The sequence below is a fragment of the Stegodyphus dumicola genome, chromosome 4 (genome assembly GCF_044657685.1).
Source record: "Stegodyphus dumicola isolate Sdum_Otavi_A_Nest chromosome 4, ASM4465768v1".
NCBI lineage: Eukaryota > Metazoa > Arthropoda > Arachnida > Araneae > Eresidae > Stegodyphus > Stegodyphus dumicola.
The window spans coordinates 132407416-132419581 of NC_140771.1; the positions used below are offsets into that span (position 1 = coordinate 132407416).

General features: G+C 33.7%; 1 protein-coding gene and 1 non-coding gene across 16 annotated transcripts in view; one reads left to right on the forward strand and one right to left on the reverse strand.

The window, feature by feature from the left end:
• Window positions 1–12166, reverse strand: part of LOC118204330 (uncharacterized) — a 1054928-nt gene that overhangs the window by 255337 nt on the left and 787425 nt on the right. The window lies entirely within an intron of this gene.
• TRNAA-CGC (transfer RNA alanine (anticodon CGC)) lies at window positions 7813–7885 on the forward strand. Its single transcript has one exon. It is a non-coding gene; the product is annotated as a tRNA-Ala (tRNA).

The following is a 12166-nucleotide window of genomic DNA, read 5'->3' on the forward strand; positions in this document are numbered from 1 at the left end:
CCCAACCATAAAAATAACAAGCGAAACACTACACGAACTTTGAAAGATCTAGTTGTGAAAATCGAATTCTTTCCAAAAAAATTACAAGAAATGGTGAGATGTAAATTTCTGAATAAAGAACGCAGAGAAAATATACCACTGTATGTGTAAAAAGGTGCTGGTAAATTAAATAAAAAAATTCAAACTAGGTCAAGACAGTTTTAGGTTAGCAGGAGTTCTGGAGTACATAAGCAATTTTTCCTGAAAATAAGAAGGAATATGGCTAAGAAGACGGTACAGGTCAGAAGAACGAACACGGCAGTTTCCACGAACCAGATTACTGAAGAAAAAATGCTCTGTAAAACAGTGCTCTTTTTTTATTACCAGAGCATTTCTGTTTTGAGTGAGGGATAGAATTTTTATTTTGGGGGGGGGCTGAAGGAAGGAGAAGAAAATTTCTTTCTTCCCAGCTCGTGAGAAGCATGATTTTAGGCAGCAAAAATTTATTCTCGAAGTGTAACCAAGTTGCAAAGCGATGGATCCATAGGTAAAGAATATTTCCGGAGATGTGGAGAAAACTTACGAATGAGATTTTCATGTGATGACGTGATAAACTCCATTGGACTTAAAAATATCCTCCCAAAAATAAATATGCGGGTTAAGTAGAATTTAAAAAAGAAATACGTTTAAAGGAGGGGTTAGTACGCATATTTATAGAATTTTACGATATATCTGCAGTTCAGTGTTATTTCAACATTTGACAGCTCAACACAGCAAGTATTTGTATCTACTTATGTATTTCTCTCTCTCTTTGAATTCACCGACTATATAACATTAGTGATGTGAAATTACACTGAATATTCAACATAACGGCTAACTGCAGAGTTACCTTAACTTGATGGTGAACTACCTCATTTAAAAATGATTAAACGCAAACGTAGTTAAAATAAATAAAAATATATTTATCTCCCTTTCCAGTGGTTAGAACTAAAATGATAACACAACTGACTTAACGTATACTCAATAATGCAAGATGTCGGTACTTGCCCTGGTCGGTTAGAATTCAGATTGCTCACAAAAAGTTTCTCAGTTCGTTGCAAATTGATCAAAAGGAAGACAAAAGATCTTAGCGAATGTATGTGCTCTTCTAGACAGAGCACATTACGGTGTTTTTGATTCATCATTCTTTTTTGATAGCTTTGGCGGTACTTACCATATCTCACTAAAGAAATTATAATAAAATTTCCCATGGAAAGGTTAGAAAATATCAAAGTTCAAACATAAAAGAGCAATATAAATATTACAATTGGAATACATTAACTACTATTTGTAGTTCTTAGAATTTACTTCTCAAATGCATTAACCTACTGAATTGAAGCATCCTCTACTTTTCGATCTGAAATTTATCTGAGAAGTCCATACGTCAAGCTATAGTAAAGAATAATGCTGCAAAACAACGAGCTTCTGACGGAAAAAGGTAAAGACACACAAACACACACAAAAAAAGGGAGTTCAAGGAATAGCCAGAAATGCTGAAAGAAAAACTTTGATAACCAATATTTTTGACATCATGTTGAGCGGACTTCAAAGATCGATCTAACCAGTTTTATTGCAGGCAATGAGTATAATGGCTTGAGAACACAAAGTGAGTGTCGTTGGCTCTAACATTTCAGCAGCAGACGGTATGAAACGTAAATGACATTTGGAAGCGCTTCGTAAAAAGTACGACGAAATTCCTTTCAATTCTTGTTTCCCACTTACAACGCCCTACCAGAACGATTTTTTAGAATCGTGTTGAATGCAAATGAGTTAGAAGAAATATTTAAAGGAAATTCAACTTAATTCGAAAGTGAGTGCTTAGGAGTTCTTAGTGGCGCATGTTTGCCTTCCGTCTACTTCGTTCTTGAATCTATCACGCTCGGCCGTATTGTTCGTGCCTGTTGAAAATCCCCGGCTAGTTTAATTGAAGGGACAACTATGTTAGGTATTTGTGTCTAGCTTCAGCTTAGTATATTTAGTTTAGTAATAGATAAGTTTCTTATTTTCTTATCCTGATTTAAAACACGAAGTGGAGTATGGGGCTATCTGTTATTATTTCTGAGTAAATAAAAGCGTATTTTAACCCTTCTCACTTCTCTGCAGTAACTACTGGAAGTCAGCGATGATTCGCTACTTAGTTCACTAAGTCCCTCGAAGTTATGTCTAGACAAAATCTCGAAGAACATTATAAGATAAACCGTTTAAAGAAAACTGTGTATGACAAAGATTTATTTGCCTCTCACAAAGTTTCATGTAACATAGCCAGATATAGAAAACCTCACACCATTGGTGAAGAACTTATTTTGCCAGCTGCAACTGAAATTGCAGAAACTATCTTTGGAGTTAATTTCGCCAAAACTTTTCAGTCCACACTCCTATTAAATGATACTGCTCTCCCTTTAATTTGTGCTATAACTGAAAATGTACAGCACCAGCCTTTGGGGAAGTTGCGGGACAAATTGCTTTTGATTCAGCTAGATAAGGCAACAGATAGCAATGTATTGCCTATGTTCGATAAATACTCACTGTATTGCCTATGTTCGATTTGGGGATGGTATGTGAACAGTAAAAGGACTATTTTTCTGCAAATAAATGGAACTTAAAACAACAGCACTTGCATTATTTGCTATCTTAAGATGATTTGATAAACGAGGCAAACATAGAACGGAAAAATAATCAATCTGATTATTAATTAACCAATCTAAATACAGAAAAAGAGATCATTGTCTATTTCTAACGTCGAACATTCCTTCTAAAAACGTTGCTCTGCAAGGCAGGTCCAAGGGAGTCACTAATAGTTATTAAACATGTTTTACCTTAGTAGTGATAAATTAAATACATTCTGCAGTACTGATATAATCCTATTTATAAATGTCTTATATCAGTACGTTTGTATTTTGTTTTTTTACTATGTTAGTATGAATTTTGATTTTCTTGCATTTAAGTAAATTTATCACTTTTTTTAATAATACTTCTTTTCGATATACTCGGGCCACTTTTTTAATATTATGACGCCCTCTTAGGTAGGTGCGCTTCACAGTTTGAGAATCCCTACATTACAGCAAAGCGTAACAGGAATGCAATAGCTTTACAGGTCGCTTATGACCTCCATGCGGTCAGAAGAAGCCGAATTTCGATAGCTACTGTTTCCAGAAGGTTACATGAGAGGTCTGCTTACAAAAGGACCTGCTGCCTGGAAGACCTGCTCACAACATAGGCCGTTCATTAATTTTATGAGAGAGAACGGTAAAAGAAAATCAGCTTTGTAAGAAGCATCAGTGTGGAGTACCGTTTTCTTCAGAGAAGAGTCCCAATTCAGCCTAACCACTGATTCTTGACATACCTTTATCTGTAGAAAAGCAGAGACCTATATGCATGTTCTTCAACAACCGAGAGAGTGATAAGCATGGCAATGGAGTTTTGATGATCTGGGCAGGCATCATATTGAATAAGCACACACATTTACATGTCATTCACAAAGGCTTAGTGACTGCAGCGAAGTGCAGAGAAGAGATTTTACAGCACTATGTTCGCATTTTCAGGAGTGCAGTTGGTCTTCAGTTCATTTTATGAACGCCAACAAACGCCAGTTTAGGGCAAATGTGGAGGATGTTATTTTATAGAAAGTGGGAATATTAATCGATGGATTGTGCAGCCAGATCTCCTGACCGATTCCCTTATAGAACATGTTTGACATGCTCTAGAAGGGAGCAATTAGAACACGTCTTCGCTTTTCTAGAATTCTATAGAATCAGAAAATAGAGTTGTTGTAGAAGTAGGACTGACTGCCACAGGTATTCACTTCATTACGCAGTCACATACAGCTTACGACTTTTAGATAAAATCATATATCTATTAGCCTCCCGTTTGAAAAATGTTGCCGAGACAATAATGAAGATTATAAATAAAGACAGAATTAGAATTCGGCACTGAAACTCAGATTTTCGAATTTATATCTTTTTTCTTATATTTTGTTTTCTGGCCAGTCCCGTTTTTTGCTCATACGGCCAGCTTGTACCGTCTAAGATGATCCTTATAATAATAAATTATAATAATCTATTAGCCTTCTTTTGACTTGATCTTGCCACCTCTGTATTATACCTTTCTATATTGCTAAGAGTTATGCATGACCTTGCGTGTGTATCATGACTGTGATATGGTATATTTATTGAATTATACCTGCCTATATTCATATGAATGCCATTGAAATCTATCCGTCAGTTATGCATGTAATTGGTCAAATGTGAAAAGCCTCTTAATTTTATACATTAGTAAATTTGGGCAGCGTGGTGTTTATAGAAATATTATCATAAATGTGTTTGAATTTCTGAATTAAGCCTCAGAATTACGCCTCTTACATATGATAAACGTAATTCAATATCTTAATTAAAAATCTGAACATTTTCCAGTCGAAATTTCGTTACCTTCTAAAAGTTACACACAGAAGAATGCATTAAGATACTAGCAGTCTAACTATGGTGTAAGTCTTAGATTTCAAGGAAACAGATGAAAGTAACAGAATAGACGGCTGTAAACTGAGAATGAACTGTATGCTATCCCATGGGGCCCGCGGTTAAAGAAGTATTTTCTAGCGGATATATTTTCTTTGCCAGAGTTGTATACAACCGAATTACAATGTCTAGGGTTAAAAAAATCTTTTGTTTCTTTTCCTCCTACAGCCTTCTTTCTATCTTTCATTTTTTTCATTATCCGTTTTTGTTATTTAATTTAAATTTTGAAGCAATAAAAATACTGTCGGGACATTCAAAAGTGTTTAGTATAGCCTGCCTGATAAAATCACAGGAAGTTTCTTACAGTTGCTTATTTATTCGTAATTTGTGGTTCAGAAAAGCAAATTAGAAAACAATAACACGATTGGAAATGTAGGAAAATAATCTGTACATTTATAAAAATATGAAAATAAAAAATGCACAAGATTATTTCTTATTCTGGACACGATAGTATAACACAACATAATATTAAGCAAAATCATTATATAAATTTACGAGTTTAAAGAAATAGCAATATTCCTCTACATTTAATAGATTCAAATACTTCTGTAATTCTGTGTATTAATTTAGATTAACACTTGTCACTTCGGCTCTGTTCAAACTGTCTCCTTAAGTTTTGCGAAACTTTTAGTTTTAACCGAATGAGTATAAACTACATAAATATTCAAGCCAAAATCTATGCTGTAATAAAGTAAAGGATAATGTGTTGTTTGTGAAAAAAATATACTTTGAAAAATATTTATCCGTTACCTATTAGGCCAAACACAAGACAGATTCACAATGAACAACTCAGATAAGCCAGAATTTCTGCTTCATAAAAAGAAAAGGGGCTCGCATATGAAATTTATCACATATGTAAGCTTAATATATTGAAGGTAAAGAGATTTTTTAAAAAGTAAAATGATCTAAATATTATATCTTAAAGTAAACATAAGTAAATACTTTATTAAACATCTTCTTTATAACAAAAGTTAAGTAGAGGTAAACAACCAGTTACCTTTGCATAGTTTAACGCATATTTCAAACACAGACATATATTTTTATCTTCTTACCTATACGATACATTATATACTATCTCCACATCTTTTCTTATCGAAAAGTATCCATTGAGACTGTTCAATAGGTTAATAAGGTTAAAAGTCCAAAGATGTAAGGTTGGGTCCAGACAAAATACCTCAGAATTAGATTGTTAAAATATCTTATTAGAAAATAAATTTCATTTTTATAGAAAAGTAAGTTGGACTCTTTATATAAATAAATTCGAATGAACTATAAAATAATTTAATAGAAGTGAAAATAATAAAACATTAATAAAGTATATCTAAAAAGTAGAATGTATGAAAATATTTAGTGGTTGTAAAAACTAAGCTGAAATATTAATACTGTAGCAGTATTAATATTGTTTGCCTATAGGCAATCAATAACTAAAACGGCTTTTATAAGGCTTACTAATCAAGAGTAAAATGCTGGAATTCACTTTAATATAACAATTGCATCAGTTATTTCTCTTCATGAAAATATTTCCAGACTCGTGTCTTGGCAACTGAGTGAAATGAAAGATGAATCTTTTCAGATAATATTTCATACTGCTAATTTTTCAGATGAAAATGAGATGCAGTTGATACATAAAAATTAACAAATGGGTCTTAGTTTTTAAATCTGAGGAACGTTTCTTACCTATTTGGAAAAAAAAAAGCATGTTTGAGACGATTTATAAGATAATTTTAAATATGGAATGCCTTACTTTTATGACATGCTACTTCTGAATTACTCGAAACAAAAGCAGAAATATCTTGCCATTCGTAAACGTTTTAGAATAAAAACAATTCTTAAATTTTGGACTTTTCCAGTTTTATACTTAAACTATAATTATAACTACTATTCGAAAAATGTGGCTGGAAGATTTATTTCCTTAAATATTTATCCTAACCATGGATTCCTAGTTACAGAATTGTACAACATTTTGCATGCGAGATTCGAGATTTGTTTCAGCTATAACTCACAGCAACTCAGATTTTTATTAATCTTGTAATCATTTTGTTTCTTCGCAATGATTACAAACAACACTGAACACATAAAATACTTATAGATAATGCTGCTTAAGTGATTATAATACGAATATTCTATAAGTATAACTTTTAACTAAAATTATTTGTAATTTTCAAATGTGTGATATTTTTCTAAGATACTCTGCATACACACTTACTTACTAAAGCGTGGCAACATATAAAATCACTCATAAAAGACTGAAGTCTTTAAAGAGGTCACTTAAAATACTCATTTCTAAATCAGCTTTTTTGAAACCACCTGAAAGATAAAATTTTTCAAGAATGATTCTTCTGTAAAGGTTTGTTGTTAACAATTCAAAGGAAAGTTTTCTGCACACGTAGCATTACGTGCTAATTTTGATCTTCGAATTTTCTAAGTGTCACTGGAATGAGAGAATTGAAAATCGCTTTATATTCTCCTTCAGTGATGAAACACTATCATTATCAAAGAAGCACATCTTGATCTCTCAATTGATAACTTCATTTACATATTCTTTAAAATTGTGTTACTTGTCATTTTAGTGACGTTAATTATAAGAGCTATTCATAACTTTTTATTTATTTAAGTTTTTAAGTTACATCAGTTTTGAAGAAAAGATGAGGACTGAGTCGACGGACAGCAAAAGACCATGTAGTAGTGGATGGAGAAAGCGAAAAGTCGTGTGAGGCCAGAAGTGAGTGAACGGTGGCAGATGGAGAAAGCGAGGAAATGAAATTGAAACTTTTTGAAACACCCTGTTAAGGCGAGCAAAGATTACAATACAGATGGGGTAGCCGAAGGCAGCAGCAGCATAGAAGACGAAAGACGCCAAAAGACCCCGTTGCTATTCCCGAGCGCTGTTTAACAAGGATTGCGTAGGAGAATCAAAGGATGCGGTGCAGGTTCCTCCACCCCGTGATTCGAGCTAACAGTTTTGTTTGAAGCCAACAACCACCTTCCGAGCGGAAGATCACATATTTTTAACCAAAAAGAAATCCGTAGAAATTCTCTCGGACATCATCAACGAGGGAATAGGAGCAGCATAACTCGCCCTGTGTTCAGTGTAGTGAAACGCCTTCACAATTTCTCGATAAGCATTGTATGTGCACATGAACTTTCGTGTATGACATTCCATAATTATTATACCATTACCTTAGGTTATGTGGCTTTATATATTTTGTACATTATAATTTACGCTTATGCTTTCCTTTAAAATGATTTTGTGTATAAGGTATTTCTCCCGCCTTCTTAGCGTACTTTCGTGGTGTAGTGGTCAGCACACTCGACGCGCATTCGAGAGGTCCGTGGTTCGACTCCCGGCGAGGGCATTGGTCATTGTTCATCTTTCCTGCTTCGAAATAACCTAATGTCTCTATAGTGTATCCCGAACTCAAAAGGTGATGAATGATGATTCTTCACCACCAGGATTTGGAAATTGGGTCCATAAAACCTCAGCCGTCCTTTTAAATGGAGAGTATATAAGGTATTTCTGCCGTTTTCGTGGCATGCCTTCGTGATGTAGTGGTCAGCACGCTCGAAGCGTATTCGAGAGGTCCGTGGTTCGAGGGCATTGCTCATTTTTCGTCTTTCCCGCTTCCTTCGAAATACCTTAAAGTATCTACAAAGTAACCTGAATACTTTTCTACTGTTTAAGAGACAAAATAAATTATATTTAAACCATGTATGTGCTGCATTTATATTCGAAGATCTACGGAACGGTTTTTGAATGTACCTTACATTAAGCTCATTTTTATTTGTGTGTTTGTTCAAAACCTCTATATGAAAATTTCATGATGATTATTTTATTTAATAAAATTAAATTATTTTTAATTTAAAACAGCACGCAACAATTTTGCACGATTGTGAATGCAACATATTGATTTTTTTCCCAGCTGGGTCTAAAACGTACACTTCGCGTTCATCACCAAAATTCTTCTGCGCTTGGGAAAAATACTTTGGGTGCTAAAGGTTAAAATATAGCACATAATTTTGTGATAATAGTTTCAACATTCTCAGTAGAAGAATAATGAAAATAAAAACATTTGCATTTTTATATAGTTCCATGAGAATTAAAATTTCGGTTAATTTTTCCATACCTTTCATCGACGCAATTAAAGAATTTGGAGAAAATATTTGGAAACTTCCAACAAAAGAGAGGTTCTCTGCTCCGGCAATAATACTGCAGACTTGATGAAAGAAGAACGCAAAAAATAAATTTCTATAAGTAGTTATTCTTTAATAAATTTTTAGTTCTTCCTGTGAAAGTGTTTATTAAGCCATGTAGATAAAGAATTGTGAATTTTGCAGATAAAAAAAAAATTAAGTTTTATGTTTTCCAAATGCTTCTAACCGCAGACCTGAGGAAGATTTCAAAAAGGTTTCTATTAGTTTTATCAGGAAGCTTGTTAACTAAATCAGTTTCATGATAAATATGCAAAGCAATAAAACTTGTAACAGTATTCTCCAGGACCCACATGAAAAGAATGTATCTTTTGTTGCGTGCATACGGGTTTGTAATAGACTGAATGCACAAATCCGATAATAGGTTAATAAAATTTATTTTTATCGAAAGAAATATTTCAGAACTCTGGAATTTTCCACAGAAATATTCGTACAAGTGTTAACAATATCACTCAATACAATCAGTAATTACACTTCAAACTACTAAGAACGTTAAATAAGCGCAATGCAAAGGGCATCTAAAGAGAAAGCTAATCCGACTTCACGCTAAACTCGCAACAGTAACAACAGCAGCTAACTGAACAACTGAGAGCAGATACTCTCTCTTCGGCCTTGAATAGTTTACAACCTGCCACGAGATATTTCTAGTACTTCTCGAAATTACTGGGAAGCAATACGAGGGTAGGATGACCGTTACCGCTAACATAGTGCGTCATCAAATGTTGCGACTTTTGTCGGTTTCTTACGAAATCTGGCGCCAAAACCGTCAAAAGCCACCAAAACCGTTATCAGCTTGGCGATATCTCTCCAAATTAACCGAGATACCCATTTACTAAATGTTAAATGCACTTGTATTATTACTTTTCCGGTATAGCTTTCTCTTAAAACTTGTCTCGCGCTACATTACACAGAAAAATACAACAAATTTACTTACATTCTACTAAAGTTACCTATCTAAGTACAAAATTCGTACCAATATCTATCTGACAAACAAAAGTAGTGGTCTTCTAGTGTAATGCCCAGTAAAACAGATCTTGTTTGATTTTTCGGAGCGAATGAATCGGATTATGTGTCCCAGATTAAGCCTTAAAACATTGCTTATAACGATTACTTAGAAAATTCTGAAAAACACCCACTTCAAAATCCCTGGAGGAAAGAAGCAAGCCAGAATGAAGAATTTAGAGTTTGAGACAATTTGTCATCTGAATATGAACTATTCATCCTGTCATCGAACAACACATTATTTACTTACACTTTCCCATTTCATTCATTCTCTTTTTCTCTATTTCTGATGCTTAAATATTACATTGACCGTCATGAGATCAGCCTTTCAAAACAAGTAAATATACAAACAACAACGGATGATTTGTTCAAAAATTAATTCCCCTCGACTGGAGGAAATGGATAATTCTTTTTTCTCCTTTTACCACGTGTAACATATTTAGAAGAGGAGAGAGGATTATTAACTATTAAAGTAAGACTTCTGTTTGTTAGTTTATTTCAAGACTTCTTTAGTAACTTCAGAGGCATAGAAGAAGCATGTTAAAAAAAAAAAAAAAAAAAAAAAAACTACATGGTTGGTTTGCTCCCTTCTTCACCAAAACGGAAAAAAATCACTTAAATGATAATCTTACAGGAAAAAATACGAAATCTTCACTACTAACACATCTTATTATTTCATTACTTGGGAATTTAATTCAACACGCATTACATGAGTGTTCAGCTATCCCAGGTTACCGTGTCTAATCGCTGGATGTAAAGGAAATTCCTATCTTTCAGGATATACAGCTGTGCACAAAACAAAGGAATACATGAAAGTTATAATTTTTTATATGGTACTTATTTATTTCCTCACTTTTAGCGAAGATTTTTTATTGTTTTCGAAGGAAAGCGGTAAAGACCTAAACCCCAGCTGTGGATTTAGGACTAGATGTTCTCTCCACGAATACGTATTCATGCGCAATGAACTATACAGTGTATTAGAATAAAAACGTTTCAATAAAACGAAAAAGTATAAATTTACATGATTATCTAAACTGGTATCAAAAGACTGTTGTTCGGCACTTACAAGTTAATTTAGAACGAACATTTGTAAATCTTATTATTACTGTATCTAAAAAATAACGTAATATATTAGAAAAGGCGTAGAGCGAAAAAGAATTTTCCCAGTGTGGATGCACTCAATTCAGCACTATTTACGTTTACAGATTGTTAAGTGTAGCCATGCTTATTCGTGTTGCAAACTGATGAAGATGTCTAAATTGTTATTGCTTGGAGTTGTAAAAGAGGCCCTAAATTTTGGTTATTTTTTTTCTCTTCTGCCATGTTTATTCACAAAGTTTATTCGAATTGTTCAGAAACAAAAATATTAATTCAGTATTTCAAAGCACTGAAAAGTATTAAAATGCTTAATTTTATTTATTTTTTTAAGGCTAGAACTGTTAATGATTCATAAAGCAATTAAAAATGGAATTTTAAGACTTTGAAAGACAGATAATGCCATTTGTGAATTTCAAAATTCCAATACTACAATGAGCAGGATGTCATAGTCTTTGTTATTACGATCTAATTTTATCATTTGCGTTCTGCGAATGGTTTTGATGTCAATTTTAATATATTATAAGATAAATCAGCTTTATAGCATGAGATGCCACACTAATAGCCTGGCAATGGTTCATGGGTTCGCTTATTCGATTTGTTAGAGAATCTGGGCTTAGATGTAGTTAAAGATTTTCTGTTCTAACAATAAATTTTATTTTAATACACTTTAACTAAGAAGTCAAAACATGGCTCTCACATTTTTTTTTTATTTTGTTTATTTATTTTACTGAGATTCATTTTCTTAGTGCTAAAGACGTAAAAGTGGCTGAAATTCATCGTCAGATTAGCGAATTGTACGGCGAAAACAGTATAAGCGGTGGAATGTTACGGAAATGGATTACAGCTGTTAAAGATGGCCGTATAAGCTCATGATATTGGACGAAGTGGGTAACTTTCTGTCATTATTGAAGATCTGGTGCATAAAGTTGATAAACAAATGAAATAGACCAGAAGCTTTAGGATTTCGTAATTATCTGATGATCCTCCTCGGGATTCTCGCAGCGTTCCGCATGAAATTGTGAACGAAGGCTTGAATTATCGAAAACTGTGGGCACGCTGGGCACCGAAAATATTGACACAGCTGCGTAAAATCAAACTCAAGATCTCATCATTTTGTGGGGAACAACTTGATCATCCTCCGTAGAGTCCCAATCTAACGCCCAGTGACGAGCACCCCTTCCTGCATTTGAAGAAGCACTTGGATAGTCTTCGCCACAACGACGATGAGGTCAATACGACCATATTGCAGTGGGTGTCAAATCAGGCGTCAGACTTCTAAAAAAGAAAGGGGGATTCAAAACCTGCTTGTACGATACGATAATTGCCTT